Genomic DNA, 12467 nt, shown 5'->3' on the forward strand with positions numbered 1-12467 from the left:
CGAAAAGAATGTCGCGCATTCCTTGCTCATGTGGTCGATGTGAGCCAAGAAGCAAAAGACATTCAGAACATTCCAGTGGTACGTGACTTTCCCGACATCTTTCCAGAAGAACTCCCAGGATTACCTCCGCAACGACAAGTCGAGTTCAGAATCGACTTAGTTCCAGGGGCTACCCCCGTAGCCAAATCGCCCTATCGTCTAGCACCTGCAGAGATGCAAGAACTGTCATGTCAACTTAACGAACTGCTCAGCAAGGGCTTTATAAGACCAAGCTTCTCACCTTGGGGAGCTCCAGTCTTGTTCGTCAAGAAGAAAGACGGATCGTTTCGTATGTGCATCGACTATAGGGAGCTCAACAAACTGACCGTCAAAAATCGTTATCCCTTGCCTCGTATCGACGATTTATTTGACCAACTTCAAGGGGAGAATTTCTTTTCAAAAATCGACTTAAGATCCGGATATCACCAACTACGAGTGCTAGGGGAGGATGTTCCGAAGACAGCCTTCGAACTCGTTATGGGCACTACGAATTCGTAGTGATGCCGTTCGGATTAACAAACGCGCCCGCAGTATTCATGGATTTATTGAATAGGGTGTGTCGTCCTTACTTGGATCAGTTCGTCATCGTCTTCATCGATGACATACTTATCTACTCTCGTAGTAAGGAGGAACATGGTCAACATCTGCGATAAGTCTTAGAAACTCTACGTTCGGAGAAGCTCTATGCGAAGTTCTCAAAATGCGAATTTTGGATCCGACGAGTCGAATTCTTAGGGCACGTGGTTAGCGAAGAGGGAATACACGTGGACCCTTCCAAAATTAAAGCCATTGAGAGCTGGTCAGCACCGAAGACGCCTACAGAAATTCGTCAATTTCTAGGCCTCGCTGGCTACTACCGCAGGTTCATTCAGAACTTCTCCCGCATAGAGAAACCTCTTACAACACTGACCCAGAAAGGTGTGACCTTTGACTGGGAAGAGAAGCAGGAGAGAGCGTTCCAAACGCTCAAGCGAGCCTTGTACACCGCACCAATACTATCCCTCCCCAAAGGGATAGAAGACTTCGTCGTCTATTGCGATGCGTCAAATCAAGGACTCGGATGTGTTCTGATGCAGCGAGGTAAGGTCATTGCCTATGCCTCGAGACAGCTGAAGACACATGAGGTCAACTACACTACCCACGATATGGAACTAGGAGCAGTTGTGTTTGCTCTGAAGATCTGGAGACACTACCTGTATGGTACAAAAAGCACAATCTTTACAGATCACAAAAGCCTACAACATATATTCGACCAGAAGGAGCTCAACATGAGACAACGACGGTGGGTCGAGCTACTCAGTGATTACGAATGCGAAATTCGTCATCATCTGGGTAAAGCCAATGTAGTAGCTGACGCCCTAAGTCGGAAAGAATATTCCGGTCGTAGAGTCAAGTCATTGACTATGACTATCCATTCACACTTGTCCACACAAATTAAGGAGGCTCAGCTCGACGCTTTGAAACCTGAAAATGTGGCAGGTGAACCCCTGAGATGAATGGATAAGAACTTGGAAGTTAAGGGTGGCGGAGCTTATTATCTCATGGATCGGATCTGGACCCCGAAACTTGGTGGTTTCAGAGACTTGGTCATGAACGAGGCGCACAACACTCGTTATTCCGTCCACCCAGGTTCAGATAAGATGTATCTGTATCTTAAAAAGTTATACTGGTGGCCTAATATGAAATCAGAGATTGCTACCTTCGTAAGTAAATGCCTTACTTGCGCCAAGGTTAAGGTCAAATACCAGAAACCCTCTGGTCTACTACAACAGCCAGAGATACCAGAATGGAAGTGGGAGCGGATCACTATGGATTTCATAACCAAGTTGCCCAGGACAACGGGTGGACTTGATACCATATGGGTCATCGTCGACAGATTGACCAAGTCCGCACACTTCCTGCCTATCAAAGAAACAGCCAAGATGGAGAAGCTTACAAGAACTTACATTAGGGAGACTGTACGACTGCATGGTGTTCCGATATCCATTATCTCGGACAGAGATAGTAGATTCACTTCGAGGTTCTGGCAGTCGTTACAAAGTTCCCTAGGAACTAGGCTGGACATGAGTACAGCCTACCATCCGCAGACAGACGGGCAAAGTGAGAGGACTATCCGAACCTTGGAAGATATGCTGCGAGCATGTGTGATCGACTTTGGGAAAGCATGGGATACTCATTTACCCCTTGTCGAATTTTCCTACAACAATAGTTATCACACAAGCATAAAGGCTGCTCCATTCGAGGCCCTCTATGGCCGCAAGTAGAGATCCCCTATGTACTGGGCTGAGATGGATGATACCCAGTTAGCTAAAGGACGAGTTCCTGAAAGGACTCTCACAGGTCCGGAGATCATTCGGGAAATGACAGAGAAGATCATTCAAATTCGTGAACGATTGAAAGCCTCCAGAGACCGACAGAAAAGCTACGCTGATAAACAAAGGAAACCGTTGGAATTCCAGGTGGGCGACCGTGTTCTATTGAAGGTCTCACCCTGGAAGGGCTTGATATGCTTCGAAAAGCGTGGAAAGCTAAATCCAACGTACATAGGGCCTTTTGAGATTCTTGCAAGAATCGGCCCTGTAGCTTACAAACTTAACTTACCGCGCGAGCTCAGTAACGTGCATTCTACTTTCCACGTCTCGAACTTGAAAAAGTGTCTGTCCGACGAGACTCTTGTTATCCAACTCGACGAGATCGAGATCAACGAGAGCCTCAACTTCGTGGAAGAACCAGTAGAGATCATGGACCAGGAGGTCAAGCAAACGAAGCAAAGTCGTATCCTGATAGTGAAGGTTCGCTGGAACGCCAAGCGAGGACCTGAATTCACTTGGGAGCGAGAGGATCAGATGAAACTGAAATATCCTCTTCTTTTTACTTAGTTATTTGTAACTACTTATTTGCTTAAGCTCTAATTTCGGGACGAAATTCCTTCTAAGGGGGGGATGATGTGACAACCCGAAATTTCTATTATGTACAACATTTCAATTCAATAGAAGTCAGAACAGTTTCTGCTAACTTTCAAGCTTTTGGAATAAGTTCGAGTCGTTTTAAGTTAGTACTTCAGGAGATACCAGGAGAGAGGATGCTCTAGGTTTTATTATGCAACAATAAAGTCCCAAAGCTCCAAGAGTTTGGAGTTTACGACCTAAACAAAGGTGTTTACAGCCGTAAACCCTAAATTGGGGGTATATATATGACACTTAGTCATTATTTACCATTTTTCACAAATTCAAGATCCAAACTCAATTCTCTCTCAAGTATCATCCAACAATTCTTCAAGATCTTCAACTTGTAAGTGTTTCTAGCCCTATTAAGTTGATATATTGCTTAATCTAGTGATTTAACACACTTCCATCCGTGAAATCATTCCAAAAGGTTAGATCTTCAAGTTTCACCAAGAACACACACTAGTGTTCTTGGACTTTTAGCACCTTTTCAAGTCTCTATCTTGTAAGTATTTCTATCCTATAGTATAATAAGGCTTGTTACACTTCTATACATCAAGAAAACACCAAGGAAATCAAGGATCAAAGGTGTTTACGGTCCAAGAACACCTTGGACCGTAAACCCTAAAAAGGGTGCCAAAGTGTGCCCTAGTCCCTTCTAAGCCTTGGAAACTTGCATAGATCCCTTCCCTAATGAGTTAAGTACATGAAAACATCAAAAGACCATAAACCATTTGGGTTTACGGCTGTAAACCCAAAGGCGAATGGTCCAAGGACCATAAACTCCATTTAGGAGTGAAATGGTGCCCTAATCACTTCTATAGGCTTATACTTCAAGTGGAAATGCTTCTAAGGACTTGTAGAGCTTCAAAACAACACATGGTCAAAGAAGCATGAGTTTACGGCCGTAAACTCATGGTTTTACGACCGTAAACTCAATGAGTTATGGTCACAAAAGCGTAAACTCATATAAAGGGTTCCCTTGAACCCTAAACTCAATAGCAATGTCCTACAACATTTAGATGCAATCCTTAGCACTTATAACACTTATATAAGGTGTTTTTCATGCCCTAGGATGTCTTAACTTTGTTAATTAGTTGTTTAAAGACTAATTGGATACATATATGTGTTATTATATGTTAATTAGGATCATTGTGTGTGTACAAATCTTCACTTGACACCTAGCAATCTTATATCATCAGTTCATCCAAACCACTCACTACAGGTGAGTTCATACCCCCTTAATTAACCTTTTAAATGTTTTTAAATGCTTTTATGGGGAGGGGGGATACAAGTTGAGTTATTATAGTTATTATATCAATCACATGTGATTAATAACTACCAAACAAGTAGATTTCTTACTTTTCAAACTGTGTTACCAAACTGTTTTACTTCAAACTGTTTTACAAACTCCTTTTCATGTCAAATACTTTTACTTAAACTCTTTTAAACTTATATTTTGTTAAATGTGTATCTATATAGATATAGTTATATAAGTAGGATTGAAAGGACTTAGGACTGATAGCTCACCTTACTTCCTGTTCCTTGTTTGGTTGTGGACTTAGGGTATTAGGCTTATCTGTCCGAAGGTCGTTTGAATCCTAGTTATATATTATGTATATGCATATAGATACAAAGGTTCCTTCTTTCATTCAGCTCCATACCTTTGGGTAGCAAGGGTATACAAACATGTTCATACATTACTAGTAAGCTACTATAGGAGTAGTTTAGGAAGATACTAAAACTATTACTAGAACAATGAAACATAAAAAGAGTCAGTTCATACATGAAACAATACCATACAAAGAAAGAGATAACTAACAATACCATACAGAGGAGATAACAAACAATACCATACAGAGAAAGAGATAACAAACAATACCTTACAGAGGAGATAACAAACAATACCATACAGAGAAAGAGATAACAAACAATACCATACAGAGAGAACATACAGGCTAGACAAAGGTAGAACATACAATACAGCTAGCACATTCATTACATATACATTATTACAATTATGTGAGCCACCTAACGGGGCATGGCACTACCTGCCGTGACCGCTTTTGTGTCCAAAATCTCCTTAAATGGGGAGCGTATGAGTTTGTGTATAGATCTATATTGGATTGACTATCCTACACCTTGCTGCTCGCTACAGTGGGACTTGCAAGTCTACGGGTGCCAAACGTCATTTCTTACGACGTCTTACATCGTCGTTTTTCTATTGAGTCGGTAGCAGGATATAGGCCGATCACATGGTACTTTAAATAACAATTGGTTTAAAGTAGTTAGTACAGCAGTAGTTACTTAATACAACACTACATTACTATATCATTTTCCCATTACATTTACTTTGTGATATTTACACAATAAACAATAATGTAAAAACTATATTTTTGGTTAATGATAGTCGGATTTGGGAAAATACACACTCTTACAAGAGACACACACACAGATACTAGATGCCTTGGTAGAAGGCTACTTTTAGTAGGAAACATAGGGTTTTCTAGGAGAGTTCAAACAATTACAAACTTTTACAAACATATACAATTACAAACTTACAAAACACTTTCATACAACTACAGACACTAATATACTTATGATCTCACCAGCTTTAAAGCTGATAAACTCTTTTAAAATAACTTGTATTCTCAGGTCGCCAGTAGACAGGTACCGGAGCCAGGTTTTTGCGAAGATGGAGCTCGTTCAAGACTCATCTTTATTTTGATGTATATTATTTTTGGTGTCTATATAACTTGACAGAACACACTTGTATGAAATTATATTATTAATGCAATAGATGATGTTGTTGCTTGTTTACTACTTTGCATTGTTGTGATACTGTACATGACGTCCTCCACCCCCGAACGATTCCGCCATTCCGGTTTTGGGGTGTGACAGTTTTCACTTCACACAATCACAAAAACATTTTCTCCAACAAGGTAGTTAAAGCATTTGACTCCTCATGGATTTGGTGACTTTTTGGTTCTCAATGCTAGTTAATTTTCACTAATTACATCCTTAATGGAAATTATGACTTTAACTTAGGAATTAGGTTATGAGCTCCTCTAACTATTTTACTAAATAAGAAAAGTATAGGTAATCTCAAGCTTCTTGGATTACTATAGCCAAATTAGAGATTTAAGAAAAGTATTGCACTTTGGATTCTAATGATATGCTCACCAAATGTTCAAGTGAGGAAACTTTACGTCAACCATCTTTCTCGTATTGATATTACATTAAACTCTTGCTTTTGTTGAATTATGTCTTTAAATCTTAGTTTAACTCTAATTTTCTTTTAAACATCTCAAAAGATCAAAACCCACATTTTTATTTTATTTTAGTTTACAAGTGTTTGTACAACAGGATTTTTATAGAAGTAACAAATTGAACCAATCTATGTGGATATGATCCCTTTACCACTATACACTATTTTAGTGTACAAGATTTAGGGTTTTTTTTGGCCTCGACAACCACCAAATTTTGGCACCGTTATCGGGGATTGGTTTATATTTAATCAGTTTGTTTCTCTATTCATATATCTCATCGTGCAAGTACTCTATTTTAAAACCCCAAAATTGACAAAATGTATGGCTTGGGAATGAACACTCCTTGCATTGAAGACCAACTTTCTGATCTTGCACCATTAGTTATGATGCTTGAAAGTGACCAAAGTGTGCATCCCATTCCTCTGCTTTTCTATTTTTGCCCCCAAAATGGACATCATTTCGACATGTTTCCATATTTACATGGAGAATAGGAAGAAATGCAATAAATGGAAAGCTATTATTAGTCAAATGAATGGAGTTATGATCAGCCTCAACATGATCAATGGTGGGACAACAACCAAACTTGGGGAAATAACCAATAACAGCCAAGTCCACAGTTCCCACAGCCCTATCCTTACCCTCCTCAACAACCTAAAATGCCAAACATGTCCTTAGAGGACACTGTGAAAAGCATTGCCACATCTAACCAAACTTTCCATGAAACAACCCAAGCTAGCCTCAAAAGCTTAGAGCAAAAACTAACACAACTTGCTCAATCAATATGTATAATGGAAGCTCAAGAAAAACTACCATATAAAGAGAGCCCATGCCATAGTGCATGTGCTATTCCTTTGAAATATGAGAAAAGTTTTGATATCCCAAGAGTGTTATATGAAGAAGAGGAAGAAAGAAGCAGAAGTGAAAAAGGCTATCAAGGAGGAAGAAGAAATTGAGAAAGTTGTCAATTGAACAATAGAAGAAGTGATAGGGTTTAACGAAAGAGAGCTTGAGCCACCCACTACCATTGAAAAATTGACTCCAGTGTTAGACCAACCACAAGAGCCGAAAACGATAAATTTGTCAAACCCTTCAAAGGATATGTATCCCTAGAATGCGGACGCCCAACCAGTCACCAACTTGACCACCATATCAAAGAGGGAAGAGTTGGTCACCTTACTGAACAAGTACAAGAAAGAATGTGGATGGATGATTGCTATTATCAAATTTCTAATTCCAGTATGGTTCTCCCGTAAAAAGAAAGTCAATAACAAGAAAAGAGTCCCAATGGAGGTGTGGAAATTAAAAAATTTCGACATGGGGAAAATTTTCAAGGTTAATGGACATCGGTTGAAGCCTTTTTATGAAGTTTTTGATGAAAATGTCCTACACAACGTCTGTTTGGACACCCCGGAATATTGAGAAAGAGTTGGTAACTGGTAAGACATCTCGCCAAAGACGTTAAAGAAGGGCATTTGTGGGAAGCATTGTGTTTTCGTCTTTTATAAACTGAATAAAACGTTTTTGTGTTTTGAAAGTGTTCATTTTTGAGAAATTTCAAGCATCATTCTCACCTTTGGTCCAAACTTTTGTCATGTTTTTGAAACCGGGACTTTAAGAGAATCATTTTTGGTCAAACAATCGAGTTCTAGAAAATTACATTTTTTGAAAGTGCAAGCCTCCACGCAGCCAAGACTGGACCATTCACTACCCGCGTGAGGGTTCAAGCTGCTATCCCTCGGCCCATTCAGTGCCCGCGTAAAAGAGTTTCGAAATTTCTTGATTAGTTCGTGCGGCCATCACTCGGGACACCATGCAGCTCATTCGAGTTTTCCGATACTTAGCATTTTTTAGCTTCAGCTTGTGCGGCCAATGCTCGGCCCGTTCGCTACTCGGGCATATCACGAAAACGGATTCTATTTGAAGTTTAGAAATCGAGATTGAGGAGGAACTAGACGCAACCATTGCTCTGGCATCCCTCGTCCCGCGTGAACTAGTTGACCAGATCTTTAAATGATTTGACTTCCATTGACCAACATTGACCATCTTGACCTATGAATTAAGAGTCCAGCCTTCTTCTTCTTATCCCTTATATATTCAAACATGTTATTCCCCTTCATCCCTTTTCTCTCTTAAGAACTTACCCTCCTCCATTGAAGATCCATACAAAAACTTGATTTTCGGAGTTCTACCGGTCAGAATCTTGCGAAACTGCCACCTTATCCATACTCCCCCTTCCTCTCATCCTTATCTCCCTCCACCATACCCCTATCCTCCCCCCGATCCCCCGATTTAGGTACATTTTCCCTTCCCCAAGCATTGAGAACAATGCTTATTTTTAAGCATGGGGTGGGGTATTTCCTTTTTATTTTCACTTTTCATGCATTTTTTGTTAGGTTGCATAGTATATTAGTCTTTAGCTAATTTTCATCCATTTTTTTTATTTTATAAAGTTCCAAAAAGATTTTATTTTCTTCCTTTCCACTTTTTATTTTTGCATTAAATTTAGTTTAAGACATTAGCATGCATGCATTTTTGTTATTTGTTTATTCACACCCCCTTGGATGCCATGGAACAGGTTCATAGTTATTGTATCATTATTGGTCCGAGATCTTGTTGTTATCTCACACATCGAACCGACACATCGAACCGGGACCACTAGACCGCAGTTTGGGACTTCATACTTGGGATCAACCGTTGCAGCTTAAATGGGTAAGTGATCATGGTCAAGTAGTTTTCATGAAGAATTATGCATGCAATACTAACAACTATAGGATATACTATAGCAATGGATATTTTTACCATGCGGTTCATGACGCTGAGAGGATCACAATTCATCATGTCTGAATCGTTAGGATGAAGCACTGGTGCTTATCCCCGAGTAGAATCCATATCTGGTCTCTTTACATCACCGTTTTTTTTTCTATTTTCTTAGGTTTTTAGAGAGTCTTTTAGTCTACATTTAGACATTTCCATTATATTTTGAAAATCATAAGTTTGAAAAGGAACCTACAACTTTATTCCCTATACATTGGTCATTTTCACACTTAGACCATTCGGATTACTATTTTCCGGTTCCACTTACATACTTTTGGGAACCAAATCTCGAGTCAAAAGTTTTTTGGTAAATATTTCAATATGTTACAACGTTACCTTCAAGCATTAAAAAAAACTTTTAAATCATAAAAGAGAAGCCTAAGCAAGCAATTTTAAGCTGTGATTGTTTTAGATGGGTGACCGGTTCAGTTATTGAACAAGTTTTCTTACATTTTGGTCACCCGTCGATTGATATTTATTTATATAAGTAGGTTTTATTGTGAATAGATCGAGTTGTTTTTTCGCAAATTGGTGGTGTTAGAGAGTCTGTGGAGTCGGGTACTATGGGAGGTTCGAAACAACACTAAGTGAATTGGTTCCTACAGCACTACCAAGCGATGAAACCCAATCACACATGAGAGTAGCTATCAAACGTGAGATCACGTAACTTTCATGATAAGAGTGTAGACTTAATGAAGAGCTCCATCCGAGCCCATCCATCTATTTTCTCCATAATACAGAGGTTTTTCATTGTATGCATGTTCCATTGGGGCTACGACTGACCATCCCTCCTTACTCACCCGAAGGAGTTGTCATAGGTTGTGGTTTATGGTTCCAATGTCATCGGATGAAAATTTCTTAGGATAATAGCAAGATCAACTCTAAGCATGCTGACTAACTTTGATCAGGTTCTATGGTTCTGTCCATTCATTTTATTTTTAGGATAGTTCAACCCAACTTCATTTTAGTCTTGTCTTACTTGAGGACAAGTAAGGTTCAAGCTTGGGGTGGTTTTATAGTTTCATTTTATTTACATTTTTTTAATTTATATCAGCACATTTCATCTCATTTTAGTTAATCCTCATGCATATTTTCTCTTTTTGTTATTTTTCATCTTTTTCGGGTTCTTTCTAGTTTCTTGAGCTTATTTGCAGATTTATCAAATACTATTTAATGCGGAGCGGTTATGAGAGTGCAGAGCCTTGAAACATGGAGCTTGCGGTGCATTTCCGAATTATTTGACGAACACGATTAGGCTAATGGTCTAAGAAGATACGTGATTACTTGGGATTGAAAACATCAAACGTAGATATGGGTTAATTTTGAGGCATTTTATCGGAAATCAACAAGGGCTTGGTCTTAAAATAATATGGAAAAAGATGATTGAAGTTGAGGAATTGACTGACCGAGTGAGTGTTTGAGCTTTGGATGGTTTAGAGGAGATGAATCGGGCCAAAGTTGAAGAAATAATGAAGAATCGTGGACTATGAGCTGATGGAATTCAAACTGGGCTAGTGGACTAGTGCAATTCTGACCCAAGTAATGAAAATGGCTCATTCATAACCAGCTCACGCGGCCCGCGTAAGAAATAGGCTAAAACCCATTCGGCCTGTGTGACTTTCTGCAGGGGCATTTTCGTGATTTTGCTTTTGGCTTCTATTTGAGGAAGTTTGGTGGGAGTCTTTTGGCACTTTTGCACATCCAATTTTGAGTCTATTCTTTGGAGTTTTTGGAGGTCTTGAAGACTTGAAGAAACATCATTTTTTACTCCTTGATTCTAGCTAAATGTTTGGTACAATCTATCTTTATTTTGTTTTCTTGAGTTTAGCCATGCTAGGATAAATTAATTTTGGTTGACTTTGGTGAAATCACTTGAATGTTGGTTGAATTTTGAAGAACTCCATGAACTTGTTCTTGAATCGTTATGAGAATATTTTCTGTTTTAACATCTTCTTGCTACTTATATGTTTTTATTCATAACTTTAAATATATTTGTAGTGATTAGTTGGCTAATTTCTTGATTAAGTAATGGATCATCAAATTAGCAACCAACAATTGATTCTTGTGTTAGTTTTCACTTTACATAATTACAAAAACATTTCTCCAACATGGTAGTGAAAGCATTTGACTCCTCATGGATTTGGTGACTTTTTGGTTCTTAATGCTAGTTAATTTTCACTAATTACATGCTTACTGGAAATTGTGACTTTAACTAAGGAAATAGGTTATGAGCTTCTCTAACTATTTTACAAAATAAGAAAAGCCTAGGTAATCTCAAGATTTTTGGATTACTATAGTCAAATTAGAGATTTAAGACAAGTATTGCACTTTGAATTCTAATGATATGGTCACCAAATGTTCAAGTGAGGAAAATTTACGTCAACCATCTTTCTCTTATTGATATTACATTAAACTCTTGATTTTGTTGAATTATGTCTTTAAATCTTAGTTTAACTCTAATTTTCTTTAAACATCTCAAAAGACCAAAACCCACATTTTTATTTTATTTTAGTTTACAAGTGTTTGTACAACAAGATTTTTATAGAAGTAACAAATTGAACCAATCTTCGTGGATATGATCCCTTTACTACTATGCACTATATTAGTGTACAAGATTTAGGGTTATTTATTTTGTTGGCCTTGACAACCACCACAAACAATTCAAAGGCTTAAGGAACTCAAGGATATTCAAACCTAGGAATGACTAGAAGATTTCCTCCGATGGCTACTTTAAATGTGGAAGTTTTGTACACTTTGCTAAAGACTGCAAGTTCAAGTCAACTGACTCAAGAATAAATCGTATGAAGTGAAGTATAAAAGATTGGTTGCTAGTTTAAACAAGCAGATTCTTGGATCAAAGATGTTGTTGGCAGAAAAAGAGAAGTGGGAAGTAGACGATCTTTCTATTGATAAAGGAAATATTTACAGAGACAATATGTGTTTGATGGCTAAAGTTGAAATGATCAGTGAAAGCAACAGTCCATATCTATTTGAAGCAAATCTTGTTCAAGCTACAAGCAAGTCCGGAGATCAGATTGGGATCCCTCCTCCCTCTATCAAGTAGAAAAATTTATAAGTTACTTACATAATGAAATATCTTTAATGTTTGAGTATCTTTTCCTTGATTTTGAGAAATCTCATCAAGAAAAGCTTAACCTTCAAAACGAAAACAATATTTTTTTTAAAGAAATTAATTCAAAAAATCATGAATTAGAAAATCTTAAAAATGAGCTCATGAATAAAAATTTATTTAATCAAGTTTATTTCAAAGAAAACGGATGAGGTTGTTTTACAATTTGAAAACATAAAGAAACTCATCAAGAATTGGACTAATTCTCATTCAAGAATCACACAAATTGTAAATAGTCAAATCTCATTCCAGACTCTTAAAATCATAGGA

Source organism: Lactuca virosa, chromosome 4 (genome assembly GCF_052849685.1).
Source record: "Lactuca virosa cultivar CGN04683 chromosome 4, Lactuca_virosa_CGN04683_v6, whole genome shotgun sequence".
Classification (NCBI taxonomy): Eukaryota; Viridiplantae; Streptophyta; class Magnoliopsida; order Asterales; family Asteraceae; genus Lactuca; species Lactuca virosa.